Source organism: Podarcis melisellensis, assembly GCF_964234715.1.
Source record: "Podarcis melisellensis genome assembly, chromosome: 3".
Classification (NCBI taxonomy): domain Eukaryota; kingdom Metazoa; phylum Chordata; class Lepidosauria; order Squamata; family Lacertidae; genus Podarcis; species Podarcis melisellensis.
This window is the reverse complement of record NC_138530.1, coordinates 79877698-79893268: the sequence shown is the minus strand read 5'-3', so window position 1 is coordinate 79893268 and position 15571 is coordinate 79877698.

The following is a 15571-nucleotide window of genomic DNA, read 5'->3' as shown; positions in this document are numbered from 1 at the left end:
TGCTGAGGGGCCCATCAAACCAACCATGGGGCTGTGAAAGGCAGCTGCTGCTACTCAGAGTACGGATTTCAGGAACTTCTCTAATACAATCAAAGAACAGCATTTGGAGAGGATTGGATAATACGGTAATTCCATAGTGGCTGACCTTGTGAGGTTAACAAAATATAAAGCAAGTCATCTGGGTTATAGTAGGATATGTGATATCTTAGCAGGCTCAGAGTCAGCCCACTAGGACATCATTGCTCCCCACAATGGGGAGTTAGCACAGTTGCTAGCTGCCAGTCACCTCGTCCCCCTGGATGGGCCTGCTCAACGGTGTTGGCAGTGGTGTAATGGGATGTGAGCCAAGTGGCTGCTTTGCCATGTTTAATCTCCCATAGTGCTCTGCCCGGTGGCCAGTATGTCAAGCTACAGCCTTGCATATTACATTATTGGTGTCCTTTCCTTCAGCATGCCAAAGACATATCAGCAGCACAGCCCCACAAAATACAAAACTATACCTATTAAAGCATGTGCTGCCATCTAGGTGTTATGGACTACCAACTCCCATCATCTCTGACTATTACCCATGCTAGCTTGGGGCTGATGGAGAACACCACATCAGCTGCTGCTTCATTAAAGCATTGTCATTTTCAGCTGCTGGCTGAGAGCGCAAGCCAATGCAAGCTTATTCAAAAGGGGATCCCACTGGGTTTAGTAGCTTTTACTTAGGACAGCCAGGATAGCTCAGTTGGTTATAGCGTGGTGCTGATAATGCCAAGGTTGCAGGTTTGATCCCCATATGGGACAGCTGCTTATTCCTGAATTACAGAGGGTTGGACTAGAATTGATGATCCTCAGGATCCCTTACAACTCTAAAATTCTATGATTCTATATATTAGTCAAGTTTAGAGAGACTACTTACTTCTCAATAAGAGACATAACACAGAAAAAATCATAGGAAGCAACTTTACCATTTGCCATCCCTGGCAAATAAATAAGATATCTCAGATTAAGGAAACTTTACTTTCATTATTGAAACTGTTCAATTTACTCCACCTTTTCACTGGTCCACAGCTTGCTTTGTGTGACATTTATTTAATTGTCTTTGTTGCAGATGGTATCTTGATGGTTTTATATATAGGTTTAAATTATAATTTTTTTCTGTTACCGTGGATATGCAGGCTATGCTTTGTTTTTTTAAGAAAAGGTTTGCGTCAAAAATCACTACACAAAAAAAGCAGGTGAAAGCGTCTCTGCTGTCCCAGACTAAAGTACCATCTAGTCTAGCATCCTGTCATCAGTGGTGCCAACCAGATGCCTCCACTGGAGAGCCAGTGTGGTGTAGTGGTTTCGTAATCTGGGGAACCGGGTTCGCGTCTCCGCTCCTCCACCTGCAGCTGCTGGGTGACCTTGGGCCAGTCACACTTCTTTGAAGTCTCTCAGCCCCACTCACCTCACAGAGTGTTTGTTGTGGGGGAGGAAGGGAAAGGAGAATATTAGCCCCTTTGAGACTCCTTCGGGTAGTGATAAAGCGGGATATCAAATCCAAACTCTTCTTCTTCTCCAAGGTGCTCAAAATGAACAGCTCTTCTGGCTCCTCCACTATGGTTTTGTCTCCCTTCAGCTGGCAGTCAAAGCCATACTGTCTCTAAGCACAAAGGTTCCATTTAGTTACCATAGCTAAAAACCACTCCCCTAATATATAAGCATGGCATAAATCTAATTTGTTCAGCTTTCTCTTCCAAATTCTGATAGATGTCACCTTCCAGAGGCCAGGAAAAGACATTTCCACAGCCATCAAGGAACATTAATGTTATTTTGTTAAGTCTTTGCCCCTTAGCTGCCAAGTGTTCAGCTGATTCACAGTAATCAAGACAAGCAAATAAACATTCCTTCCTTCCTTCCTTCCTTCCTTCCTTCCTTCCTTCCTTCCTTCCTTCCTTCCTTCCTTCCTTCCTTTTTCAAATGATACAGAAGATAGGTAGTAACAAAATGATGCACTACTGTCCCCAGTCAACAGTTCACATTGCAACTAGAAAAACTGCACCCCCAAATGTAGCTAGGCATCCCTTTCAGGACTTGGATACCTTGAACCTCTCAGATTGGTCTTAAAGCATATAATTATAGCACCCATTATGCTGCCATATCTGCTTCCCAAACACTGAGCTATGTAAAAACAAGTATAGCGCACTGTTTTGCTCAATGTCTGGCTTGGGAACAAGCTAAAAGAAGTGACTCTTCCTTGCTTTTAAAATTACGTTGGTAAAACAATACCCTGTATAATCCTGATGTTCCAAAACTAAATATTCCAAACAAAGATGTTCCAACTTCTAAGTTTTGGTCACTGGACATGATTGAAGGGTTATGTGCATCAATAAAAGCCAAAAGAATTTCTTTACTATGACCACACTCACTGACAATACAGACAGCTTTTGTACTGCTTCCTAAGAGTAATTGTTCTCTAATGAAGCTTGATGAGTTGTGGATATAGTTTGCAATTATAGTATTTACCCTTTTAGCATAAATGGCTGCCAAGACCTTATAATATTGATTTAATAAAGATTCTGGATGACATGAAGCTGTCAACTTAGGATCTTTATCTTTCTTATGAAGCGTAATAATTACAGCCTCATTCCATGAATCTGGCCTTTCAGAAGAGGTCGAAACATTCATTACAAAGAGTCTGTAGCAAATTCAGTAGCAGGTTGGCAAATGGTCTATAAAACTCAGCAGGAAAGCCATCTAATCTTGGAGATTTATTTGGCTTCAGGTTTTGGATGACCTATTGTATTTCATTCTTGCAAATGGTAGCACTTAACTGTAGCTGATCTTGTTTAGAAAGTTTAGGAATATGATGCTTGCCAAGAAACTCATTAATTAATTCTAACTTTTGAGGGTTGATCTGGAGATTTATGAAGTGCAACAAATTCTAACACAATTCCATTCATTATTAGTAGCAGCCTTTCTCCCCCTGTCCTCCCCCCCACCATGGATTGTTAGTATTAATCTACTTTTCTGTTCCCATGCTGATTTGTGAGCTAATAACATATTGGCTTTGTTGTCCTTTAGAAAATATTTGTGCTTTGTAAATGTCAAGGCTTTATCAGCCTCCTGTGTATTCAGAAGATCAATAAGATTTCTATATGTGTCCAGTTCTTATATATGTTCAGATTACTATGTAGTGAGTGTTTGGGTGTTATCTTGGGGGGGGTCATTCTTTTACAAAAAGTTGTTTTTCTGCTTGTTGAGTTATGAAAGATGTCACCCTAAAAGGCCCCGGCCCCCAAAATGAGTTTTAGTAGCATCCAATATCAATTTCATGTTGCATCAGATGTTCAAGAAAACACAAAATACTCCTGAATTTCCATCCAATAGCTGTTAATCATTTCTTAATCAAGAGAAAGACACTGAAATCTAAATTCTTAGCCTTTGCCAGGAAGAATGATATATCCAAGTTGGTGTTGTCTGCATGATCACTTATCAGCAGTCACTCAATTTTGGAATTCCAGAGAGGAAAGATGGTGGACTAGATGTCTCTTCTTGACACTCTGTCAACAAGAGATAATTATGTGATGATTAATGAGAGCTATGTTATAAATCTTGGTTTATAACATTTTCTCTGGGAGAACAGGAAAAAAACAGGGGATTAAGATCTGATCCTCTCCATCCTGGGATTCTGAGAAGCTTCAAGATGGAGTACAAACTGCAGTTGTACTCAAACACCACATAATAGCCCTGAGGGTCAGTCAGAAAAGGTGACAAAGCCATATCCTCTAAGCCATTCTGAGGATGCAGACCCCACTCCAATAAAAATCCTTTTCTGACATCACATGGCAACCCCAAATCAGGGCTGAGTGAACAGGTGTGCAACCTCCCTAAACCAAGTGCTAAACCTCCCTGAATACATCAGACAAGGATGGCCTAAATAAACCAAGCACTGTTCTGAATCTACCAGTCCCCAAGTAACACCTTCCCAGCATTGACCATCCCATTGGTTGTGTCTGCTCTCCTCAAATTCATAAATCACCCTCACCAGTGACTGGCGCTCTGGTGAAGGACCCCCGCAGTTAGGAAACTGTCCGTTCAAAGCACAGCAAGCTTAATCCAGAGTTAAGCATGCGTAAAGAGGGTGTGGGGACTTCCCATCCCCCACACAGTAGCCTTCAACACCCCCCTCAATGCTAAGTGGGGGAAACAGATAAATGGAGTGGACTAAGGCATGGGAGATGACAGGGACACCCCATCCTAAAATCAGGTGGAGGAAACTCACACAGGCAGGAGGTGACATGGGGGGGGGAGGCAAAGATGTCAGCTTCTACCACTTCTGTTATGCGTCCTTGACACAGGATCCAACTCAGTATATTTAAGCTCTTATTTGTCTCAGCTAAGTCAGTTACATAATGGTTTTATATTCACCGAAAGTTGCCCTGAGTAGGTTTAGTCAATAGAGTCTAAGCTAACAATAATTACTTTTCTAAAAGCTGTAAACAGAGATACCCCCCAGAAAGGCAATTATATTTATTGTCAGAAAGCTATTGCTCATATTTGTGTGGGTGAGGGGACTGCTATTATTTTAGGATTGCAGCTTCTTCTTAATACCACTCGGCTTGGAACAGGCGAGCTAACTTGCTTCTTTCTGCTACCTTTGGTTCCCCTCCCCTGCAGTGTACCAAAGCTTCTGTTCAGTGTGAGGGGTGATGTTGTTGCCAGTGGATAGGGAAAGTGCTCAAGAACATGAGGCGTTCTGCAAACGAAGAAGACGTCCTCAATGCTGAGCACACACACACACACCCTGTATGCTGGTCTATGACCATAATAAAGTACTTGAACTTGAACACACACACCCTGAAGAGCAATTTGATTTTCTATGAGGCAGTATTGAGGCATATGGGTCAAAAGGTCAGAGAAGCTGAATAACTAGGCTGAGGAGGAAATCCCCTCTTGCCAAAATGTTACATGAATGATCTGACAGATAGAAAAATAATCAGCTTGTGGGGAAAGCCACAGGAACCTAAAGTACAGGAGGTATAAAGCATTAGAAAATGCTTTACTGTAAAGAGTATAAGAGTAAAGGGAAATAAGGACAGGGTAGAGGCTTCTAGATCTGGTGAAAAGGTCACCTGTGATTTTAGCAACGGCAGTTTCAGTGGCAGAAGCTGGACTGTGGGTGGTCAAGAATGGAGTAGAAGGAGACAAAGGCAGGAATAAGCAGCATCTTCTAAGAGCCTGAAAGCAAAGATATCCTCCAGAAGACCTGTTTTTGAGCACTCATCCTGATTTGCATGCACAAAGCTTATGTGGAAATTAAACTATAGCCAATCTTTATACAGCATTCATTCTGATAAGTTTGTTTGGTGTTTGTAAGTCTTCTGATTAATATTTCAGTGCATGTCCATGTGTCAGAGCTGCCTCCAGGTCCCAGCTCACAGAGGACCAACGCTAGCCGGTAGTAATGTACAAAAGTCTTTATTGAAGTTCAGTTTCCATTTACAAGCTGCAGCGTGCAGCTCTACGTCTAGAAGCTAGATCGGCGAAGCTCCGTCTGAGTCTCCACCCCCTGTACACCAGTTTAAGACTCTCGCCTTACTCCACCTCTTCCGTCGCTCCTTTCTCCTCTGGGTCCTTCTGCCCCCCGGGGTCTCCTCCTTCCTGGACTCCTCTGACGCTGACCCCCCTGACTCCTGTCCCTCCTTTCGGCGGGCTTTAGGACCTGGCTCCCTATCCGGGCTACCCACTGTGCCGCTCGCCTGTACATTTGAACTTGGCGCACGCGCCCAGCTTCCAACCTTCCTCTTGACCGTTTCCTCGCTCTCCGATGGAGGCGTGGCCAATCCTGACTCATCTCCTCCCGCTGGCGGTGAGCAGCCTGATCCCGATACCTGGGACTCCTCCCCCCTACTGCGCTCTGGTGGGGAAGCTGGTCCTGATTTCCAACTGCTGCTCTCTGAGTCCCCTCTGGCCCCTTCTTCCTGGGGTGTCCCCCTAGGCACCCCCCTTGCTCTGACCATGGGAGCCCCTTTCTGTGAGTCTTCCGATTCGCTGGAAAGACTCAGAGACCTCGGACCACTGTCATCGCTTACGTTTCCTTCGGATTCCTCCCCCTCGCTCTCCATTTCCTCCCTTTCCTGTGCTTCTGCTCCTGAGCCCCTGACACCATGCCACTTTGCTAACCACAAGAAGTTCATGTGGGGTGTGTTTTTTAGCAGATTTGTTGCATTAGGGTGACAAAATGCACAAAAAAACCCCATGAACTTACCTGAATTGCACAAATATAAATTACAAACCTAAATTTTGCCTCCTGCAAAATACTGACAGTCTGGAGGTGACCAAAGTCAAGTGAGAGATCACCTCGCAATAAGAGGATTGGGGACTACAACTGCCTTTTATCCAGATGCAAGTAGAGGCTTATCTCTGATTTTAACACTATGATGCTGAGCACTGAAATTGGAGAGAAGAGATCTCCTATCTCCAATCTTAGCACTTGGTGTTCAGGTCAAGGCTAGGGGATTGGTGGAGGGACAATGAAGTGTGGTCAGAGGGAGAAGACGACGGGAGGAGGAGGTGTTGGTAGCTGAAGGGTTGAGTGAGCAGGAAGAGTCTGTGGCATAGAGCAGTCTAGAGGCAGAGGCAGGAGCAGAGGCTGGAAAGGAGGGTGGCCAGGAGGCGGGGATGAGTCAGGCTGGTGAAGAAGCCAGGGTGTTTCCCCTTCCTGCTATAACCAATTCCCCTCTCCCCTGGTCTCCCAGAACAAGAAGAGGAAGAGGTATGAAGTGGGAGGAGCAATAACAGGCATGGCGACCGAGTCTCAGATTGCTTGGGAAGGCAGATTGCAGGGAAGGAGGAGATTTAGGCAACTGTGGGAAGACGCCGACCTTCAGTCCCCACAACTGCTTCATAGGGCCAAAATCTACTGGGACAGGTTGCTGTACTTACTAGGCCAGGCCTCCTGAGCAGACTTCACTTCCTTCAATAAAGAATTAACTTCACTGACACCGTGTGAGTTATTGCTGACCCACTCCTGACACCTGCAAGGCAGCCCCTCTTCTGACAGAATGGAAGAGAAACGGTGGAAGACAGAGCTTTCCCCCTGTCACCTCTCTTTTCCCACACACCCTTGTCCAAAGTACTTTTTCTGTTGGTGTTTGAAGCCCAGCAGTAAAGTTTTAATATTCACATTGAAGCACAAAATAGCAAAAAAATAAAAATAAAATGCATATATCTTTGAACATATTCCAAGCATGTAGAGACATAAATATGAGGAAGTAGGAAAACAATACCTTTAGACGATCGAGTAGATATAGAGGAAAGCTTTCCAAAAGTTTCAGTGGTTTTCCAATTCTATTAAGTAATTCAGAAGACCATCTGCCATAATTCCATAGTTTCAGCTTCAAGTCTGTCAGAACAAATCAAAACGTAAAATGTACATCAAAAGTGGTGACTAGTGAGATATAATAAACTTAATATGGGGTGTGAAATTCAACCCTGCCCCACTTTTCAGGCTTCATTCCAGTCACTGAATAAACTGCTAATGTGGAAATTGTTTTGATATCAGCTGGTCTGGCCTTTGTTAAAGACTGCTAGGTATTCTGCCAAGCCAGGGCAAATTTGTTTACTGTCTAATACTTAACTGAATTAGGCTAGAAAGATAGATGTTTTATGAAGCACCAAAAGAATTGATTTGTTCTGAGCAATTTCAATCACAACTATTCCAGAAGCATCTTGCAACTCAAAAGACAGTTCAGAAGCTTTGGGAAGACTATATATGTGGGTAATATTTTGCACTATTTAAACAGCAGTGGTCAGTAAAAGGAAGGATGCTTCCAGAATGTCACTATTTTCGGGTGGGATCCAATCACATGTCTGCAAATTCAGGTTGTGCAATTGGGAGGCCTTGTGCAACAAACCCACTTCCCCCAAAAGGTCAAGCTTTTTGTGACAAGGTAAGTAATGGGTAAGGAATGTGTGGGGTAGCACTTGCTTTGATGCAACGTCACCTAACTTCCCCGCAAGCGCATCAGAGTGCATGCTCATTAAATAGCCAACATCACCTAATCTCCAAACCAGGATGCATCCTCAATTAAAAGGTCATCTGGAAGTGCCATTAACTTAATCAGGCACTTAATGAATTAGAAATAAAACAAAAACAAAAAACCCTGCACATTACTGTTAGTTTTCCATAAATGTTTGTTTGCTTGCTTGCTTTTCAGGAAATGCATATATTGCTCTTTGCCAAAAGGTCAGAAGGCATTTAATAACATAGAAAAAACAATACAAACAATGGGTTGTATCTAGAGAAGGTGTACCATTTGCTCAAAGGCTTTTGTTTGCACTTCCCCTTTCTCTGATCCCCTTATGCAGTCACCAAATCCATTCTGGGGGTTACCCAAGATTCTGAAGAAAAATTGGGGTATGGGGTGTGTGTGCGCGGGGGGGGGGGAGAAGAGGGAATAGTAGTTCAGTTGTGCAAATGGAAGTCCTTGCCCCAATGCGACTATGCAGAATGCAACCCAATTATAACTCAATAGTTGCGTCAAAATATTAATAGATTACTAAACAGTTTCCCTCATCCAAAAGCCTGGTGGAAGAGGCACATTAATATATATTATACATTCCACTATTTACACAAACCCCTATTGAACCGTAAAATTTCGTAAGACTTATTCCACATATCAACAAGCATAGTATTCTTGATACTATCATTTCTCCTGTTTATCATATATATTAGTTTACCTATCTCGGATTATTATTTTTTATTGCTGAAATTAATAAATTAATTAAGGATTTCGTGCCCTTTGGGATATCAGCTTCAATCTAATTAAATAAAATCAGTTTAGGACTTAATCTTATCACTGTAATTTCTGTTATCATACAAGTTGTTTCCAATAATCATACACCACTCAATACTCACTGGGGCATGAAATAAATTTAATATCAGTTTTGCTTGGAAATCTTGGAAAGGCAAACTATAGATACATCTATAGTACATCTACAGTACAAATACATATATAGTACATAAAGTATATAAATAGTACATCGTTTAATATGTGTTACTTTTTATTGAATTTGAAATATAACCCTGTTTATTAGGATTCATATCACTGTTGGGATACTGCCAGGGAGACAAAGGCCATCACTGCCTCCACGTCGTCTCCGGACGATCTGTTGATCTCTGTAGTCACGCAGTATCAGCAATTAGCGGCACCAAGCCTCAGAAATAGATTACCACATTCCTGGGCTGGAGCACACTCTGCCAGCAGAATTCACACAGCAAAAGTTGCACTCAGGAGAGTATCATTTAGAATGTTTATTCAGCGTTGGTCAGAACAAAGAAAACATGACCGACTGCTAACGTGTTCTGGCGCAGAGAGAGAAAACGAAAGCAATAGCAGAACATAAGCATCCTGAGAAACAGGACATGCGCAGACTCTGTGACTCACAAGCCTGCTCTCTCTTAAGGTGGAACGGAAATATCCTAACATCCTCCCCCTTTCCGTGTAACCTGTAGTACCTGTGGTTCACCCAATTGCAACTTCTGTACGTAAACCTTAAGTTGTTCTCTGTTAACAACCTTAGACAACAGATCAGCAGGAATTTCATTTCCTGCCATGTAGGACACCTGAATCAGTCCTTTCTGAATACACTCTCTTGCACGATGTAGCTTAATCTGCAAGTACTTGGTTCTTTGCTTGCAACTCTCTGAGTTCAGCAAAGCCAAACAGGATCTATTGTCTTGGTATACCTGTATAGGACATTTCACAGAAACCCCAATGTCCTTAAACAGTTGCATCAACCATTCACAATCCATGAGTGAAAATGACAGAGCATTGAGTTCTGCTTCACAGGAACTTAGGCTCACTGTTGTCTGCTTTTTGCACAACCAGTCAAACAGACAGTGGTTGTACATGTAGCACACTCCAGAAGTGCTTGTACCATCCGTGGTGTCACTTCCAAAACTTGCATCTGCAAAAATTTCAAGACCTCCAGTCTTCTGACTGGTGAACCTCAGCCTGTAGTGCATAGTCCCTTTCAAATAGCGGGCTATGCGCTTCAGAGCTTTCCAATCCTGAACAGTAGGATTGTTAGCATGTCTGCTAAGCAGGTTAGTGCTTACAGCAATGTCAGGCCTTGAGCATCTAGCAATGAAATTCAACTTGCCTAGAATGCATCTGTACAGCGTAGTGTCAGAGAACGCTTCAGCAGTACTATCTACCTGGTAACCTGTCACCATCGGTGTGTCTGCTGGGTTTGCATCAACCAAATTCAACCTGGTTAATACATCAGCAATTTTCTGTGTTTGGTGTACCAGAAAATTACCTGCTTGGTCCCTCTCCACCTGCAGAGAAAGATAGTTGGATACCTCACCAAGATCCTTCATGTCAAAGTGCTCCTTCAGCTGAGCTAGGGTGCTTTGGTAAAAAGCCTGATTCTTCCAAAACATCAGAAGATCATCAACAAAACATAAACAATACAGTTTGTTTTGCCCCTCCTCCTTGACAAACACACATGGATCAGCTTTGCCCTGGTGAAAACCTAGAGAAAGCAACGTTTCAGTGAGTTTTGTGTTCCAACACCTGGCACTCTGCTTGAGACCATATAAGGATTTCCGCAGTTTACAGACCATTCCCTTCTGTATCTGCATTCCATCAGGTGGAAGCATATACAGCTCCTTGTTCAAAATCCCGTACAAAAAAGCTGTATTTATGTCATGATGAGAAACATGCAGTTTCTCCTCTGCAGCTATCTTGAGCATCAGCCGAATGCTCTCATATTTGACGGTGGGTGAGTAGGTCTCGTGGTAATCCTGTCCTGGTACCTGTGAAAAACCTCTGGCAACCAATCTGGCTTTGTGTCTGACAACCTTGCCATTCTGGTCTGTCTTGGCCTTGAAGACCCATTTGCTGCCAACCAGTCTCATTCCTGGGACTACCGGTACCAATTCCCAAGTTTGGTTCCTGTTCAAGGAATCAACTTCAGCCTTCATGGCATTAAGCCAAGGCTCAGCATCTTTAGAGGTTAACTCCTGAACCTCTTTGAAGCTTGAAGGTTCCCACACCTTCTCTGAGCTACTAAGAACAGCAGTTGCCATCTTAGCAAACTCATCAGCAAACCTCTTTGGAGGTCTGCCTTTGGTGGCCCTCTCAGATCTGCGAACCAGACGTAAGTCTTCTGGACTCATCTCCTCCTTCTTAGGAGAAAAGTGACCAATGGTGAACAGTGGTTCTTCCAGTTCATTGTCAGACGCATCAGATGGTCTGACTGAGGCCTTTGCGCTCTTGTAGTCTGCTGTGTCATCACTGTCACTGACAGCAGCAGCAGCGCCACCAACTGAACTGGAATCCGAACTCTGATCATCATCATCATCATCCTCATCCTCAGCTTTCTCAACATCATCTGTCTTTTTCCCATCACCTTCATCCTCCTCTGGGTAACTCTGGAAAATTCCCACATTTTCCCCCCACTTAGGATTGTACTCAACACTCTTGGTGAACTTAATGGATTTAGAGTTAGTCAGTGCAACACAACAAGAATCAACACTAGACATAACAGCATTGTCATCATAAGTTATACAGAATAAACCATCCATAAACTTTGCATGCAAAAAGTCCTCTTTGCCTTTCCTGATGACACAGACGCTCCTCTTGAAGGAAATCTCAAAACCACGCCCAGTCAGCTGTGGGACGCTCAGTAGATTGTCCTTAGCTCCAGGTACATAAAGCACCTTACTAATGGTTGTATGCAAACTTGCAAGTTTAACAGTCCCTTCTCCTGCAATTTGCAACGTCCTTCCATCAGCCAGGTGGATCTCTCCTTCTTGAGGTGTAAAGGAGATAAACAGGTGCCTATCCTTTGTTAAATGGCGCGTGCACCCTGAGTCCACAACAAACTTGGCTTTAGCCTTTGGAGCAGTCTTTGCAGCAAGTAAAACCTTGTTTTCCACCAGCGTGGGCTTTTGCAGCTGCTCCTGGCCATGAGGCTTGCCTTTAGCCTTTGGTGAAGCTGTGCCAGCTAACAACGCTTTGTTTTTCCCTGGCGTGGGCTCTTCACCCCCCCCCCCCTCTGCTTCGGGCCATCTGCAGGCATCTGTCTTTGTTTACCTCTAGCCTTCCGGCCTCTGCAAAGACGATGACCTTGGCTCCCACGAGAAACAGAGCTTTCAGCTGCCGACTCCTTGGCTCCCCCTGGAGGCTGGAATGCTGCCTGGGCTGACATCACAGTCTGCTCCCCCTGCAGCTTGCAATCGGTGCCCTCAGCATCCCTGCATTCATTTGCATTCTGGGAAACAGCCAGGACTTCCGATGCATTCACACTCTGGGCATTCAGACTCTGAGCTGGGATGACTGGCAGATGAGCTCTCTTTAAAGCATTCCACATCTTACGTGCCGTCACGTTGCCAGCAAGCGTTTTTATTTCCTCCAGAGAGACGGATAAGACGATTATGTCAATGGCCCTCGAATTCTGGGCCTCCCATTTCTCTGTCAGAGGAACTGGGGGGCTTGGGACACGGTTTGCCACACTCCGTACTGACGCAGCAAACTCTCACACCATTTTGCCCAGGTCTGATAATTTCCCCCATTTAACTTAGGGCATTCAGCAGCTTCAGACACTTGGAAAAACTCCATTCCAGGTCTTTACGTGAGCCCGAGTCTCTTTCTTTACTTCAAAGACTCCTTATCTCGGCTCCCATTAATCACGAATTCTCTGGCGCTGCTCCCAGACCAATTAGTTTTGCCGGACATCAAAAGCTCCCTTCCGCGGCATTCAGAAAAGCCTCTCCGTTTTCGCTTTTCACATACCTCAGCAGCAGTCTGTTGCATTCTTACTCTCCTGTAAGTGCCGTGAATCTGGGCCCATAACCTGTTGTTGGGATACTGCCAGGGAGACAAAGGCCATCACTGCCTCCACGTCGTCTCCGGACGATCTGTTGATCTCTGTAGTCACGCAGTATCAGCAATTAGCGGCACCAAGCCTCAGAAATAGATTACCACATTCCTGGGCTGGAGCACACTCTGCCAGCAGAATTCACACAGCAAAAGTTGCACTCAGGAGAGTATCATTTAGAATGTTTATTCAGCGTTGGTCAGAACAAAGAAAACATGACCGACTGCTAACGTGTTCTGGCGCAGAGAGAGAAAACGAAAGCAATAGCAGAACATAAGCATCCTGAGAAACAGGACATGCGCAGACTCTGTGACTCACAAGCCTGCTCTCTCTTAAGGTGGAACGGAAATATCCTAACAATCACACCATATTTTTATACCTCTTACAACATATTTATACTTATGTGAATCCCAAACCATATTGAAATCTCTTGCCATTATCATTTCCCCTCTTACAAATTTCTAGATATCTTTGGTTAACTAATGAAATTGTTTTGCTACTAAATGATTTGGTGCATACACAGCTACAACAGAGAAATCCATAAACTGTGGGATAACTTGCAGTCCCATATAATTAGCACCTGTAGCTCCAGTTAATGCATGAAGGGGTTAAGACCACAGAGTAAACTGTCGTTGCTAGACTTGACTAGGTCACACCAGGTTACCTCCAATGAAGAAGGAGGTGAAACTTCTTCTTTCACTCACAGCCTACCATGTAAACTCACCAAGCTAGGATGTGCCTGAGGCTGCTCGCTACAAGCTCAGACCTTGTACTTAGAGTTATTTCATTATATTTTGTATCCCAAGAATTTTGCTTGTGTTTACTTGTTGCTGCATGAAATAACACATGAATCTGACCTTTGCAGTTTGCAAGTAAAGCATTTAAACTTACTAATTCTATGGTCTGTTCCTTGTGAGAGGGGTAGAGAAGGGAAACATTGTAAGGGGACTAAAATGGCATATTAAAAAGGTCTAACAGCCTATTATTCCCATGCTACATTGCTGCTTGCTTTTGTGACTTTTAAACTCTGCTGGAGGGTTCTCTCTTGCTGGAGAGTGTGTTTAGCACCACACTTTGAATTTAGGGATCCAGCCAATTCTTTTATTAATTACCCCAGCCAGGTGATTTGTATCGATTGCCACCCTACATGTGCTCATGATACTATTGGTGTGGTCACAAACAGTCTCAATACTGTTTGGTTCTTTTGATGCAGGTCACACTGCTTCATTTTTAATAAGGCAATATCCTGTAACTTTCTGCTGTATCCTGTAACTTTTTATACCACAAACGTTCTGGTTTATTTTTGTCCCACTTTTGTTGTATCATTGGCCCCCACCCCCCAGAGGGCAATAATGTAGAAGCATTGGGGCAGCATCACAGAAAAACTAATAAAAGCAAAATAAATCTACCACTAATGCACTATTATTGTGTCAAGAATATGGGTCAAAATACACCTGAAATAAAACACAGTCTGAAATAGCCCCAAGAGTCCAGTGATCCTTTCTTTTGTCAAATATCTTCCTTCAATCTTTCTGTATCGATCTTTACATTCCCATATCCTGCTCCCGCAAGACCACCATAGCAACTCCTTTGGTTTTATTATACGCACATGAATGATATAGCTGACTTTTATGAATCTTCCCAATAAATGACTGTCTTTCTATGCTATATGTATTTACTCTGGACATACAGCACCTGCTTCTTGTCTTTTTATCTGCCAGGAGATCCTGTTCCTCATGACTGGATGATGTAAACCATTCATATTAAAAGAGATACATTTGCCGTTAAGACATTTTAATCATAATCTAAAATTATACAGATATTAAGCTTCCCCATGCTATTGTTTTCCTTCATATACCTTCACTTATCATGTATGATCCAGTACATATATTTACCAACAGTGCCTTTTGAAATGTATTACCCAGCCAATGCTGGCATGTCCTCCCCGCTCCCCCCAGTTATTGAAATATTTTGTTTTTCCTTGCTCCTTTTAACTCCTTTTGGTTCTAACTCAGCTTTTAAATCTTCTTCTCCTTGAAGATCCCAGGTGAGAGCTGGGAAGGTTCACTTCTTTCTGTGTGGGACAAGGGTAAAGATCTACCTGAGAGAGAGGACCTGGTGTTTTTCTCTTTGCTCAGATTAGTTTGTCTGTTATTGCAATGTATTATGAAAAGTGCAAATAAAATCCTTTTAAAAAAATCATTCCCTTCTCATGACTCAGTCCTAATATTTTCTCTAGCTAGATCAAAGTGTGATTTGCCTTTCTCCCCCACCCTCAATTTTTTATTTTATTAATACATATCAAAAACAAATTGTACCATATATTTTAATTTCATTTATGCTATCTTTATGTCTTAATATAATTGTCAGGGATTCTGGAGCTAAGGTTTTTGAAACTATCCTGTTTGTACATATGTTAGTTCGTGGATGTACAGTATATCCATGACCTAAAATTATCACAAACACGACCAACGGAATATTGGTACTTAAATGGAGGGCTGCCTGGAGACATTATTTTCTTATTCCTTAGTTATGAAATCAGAAATGTAAATTCCCTAAATTCTGTAAACACCAAGTGTTTTCAGATAATTAATTTGATTCAGTATTGGCCATTTGATCTGGATTTTATTATTTTTTACTTTATGCTTCCGATAGCTCTTTTATGCGACCTTTAATAAGTAACTTCTTTCCTGCCCACTATTGAAATTTA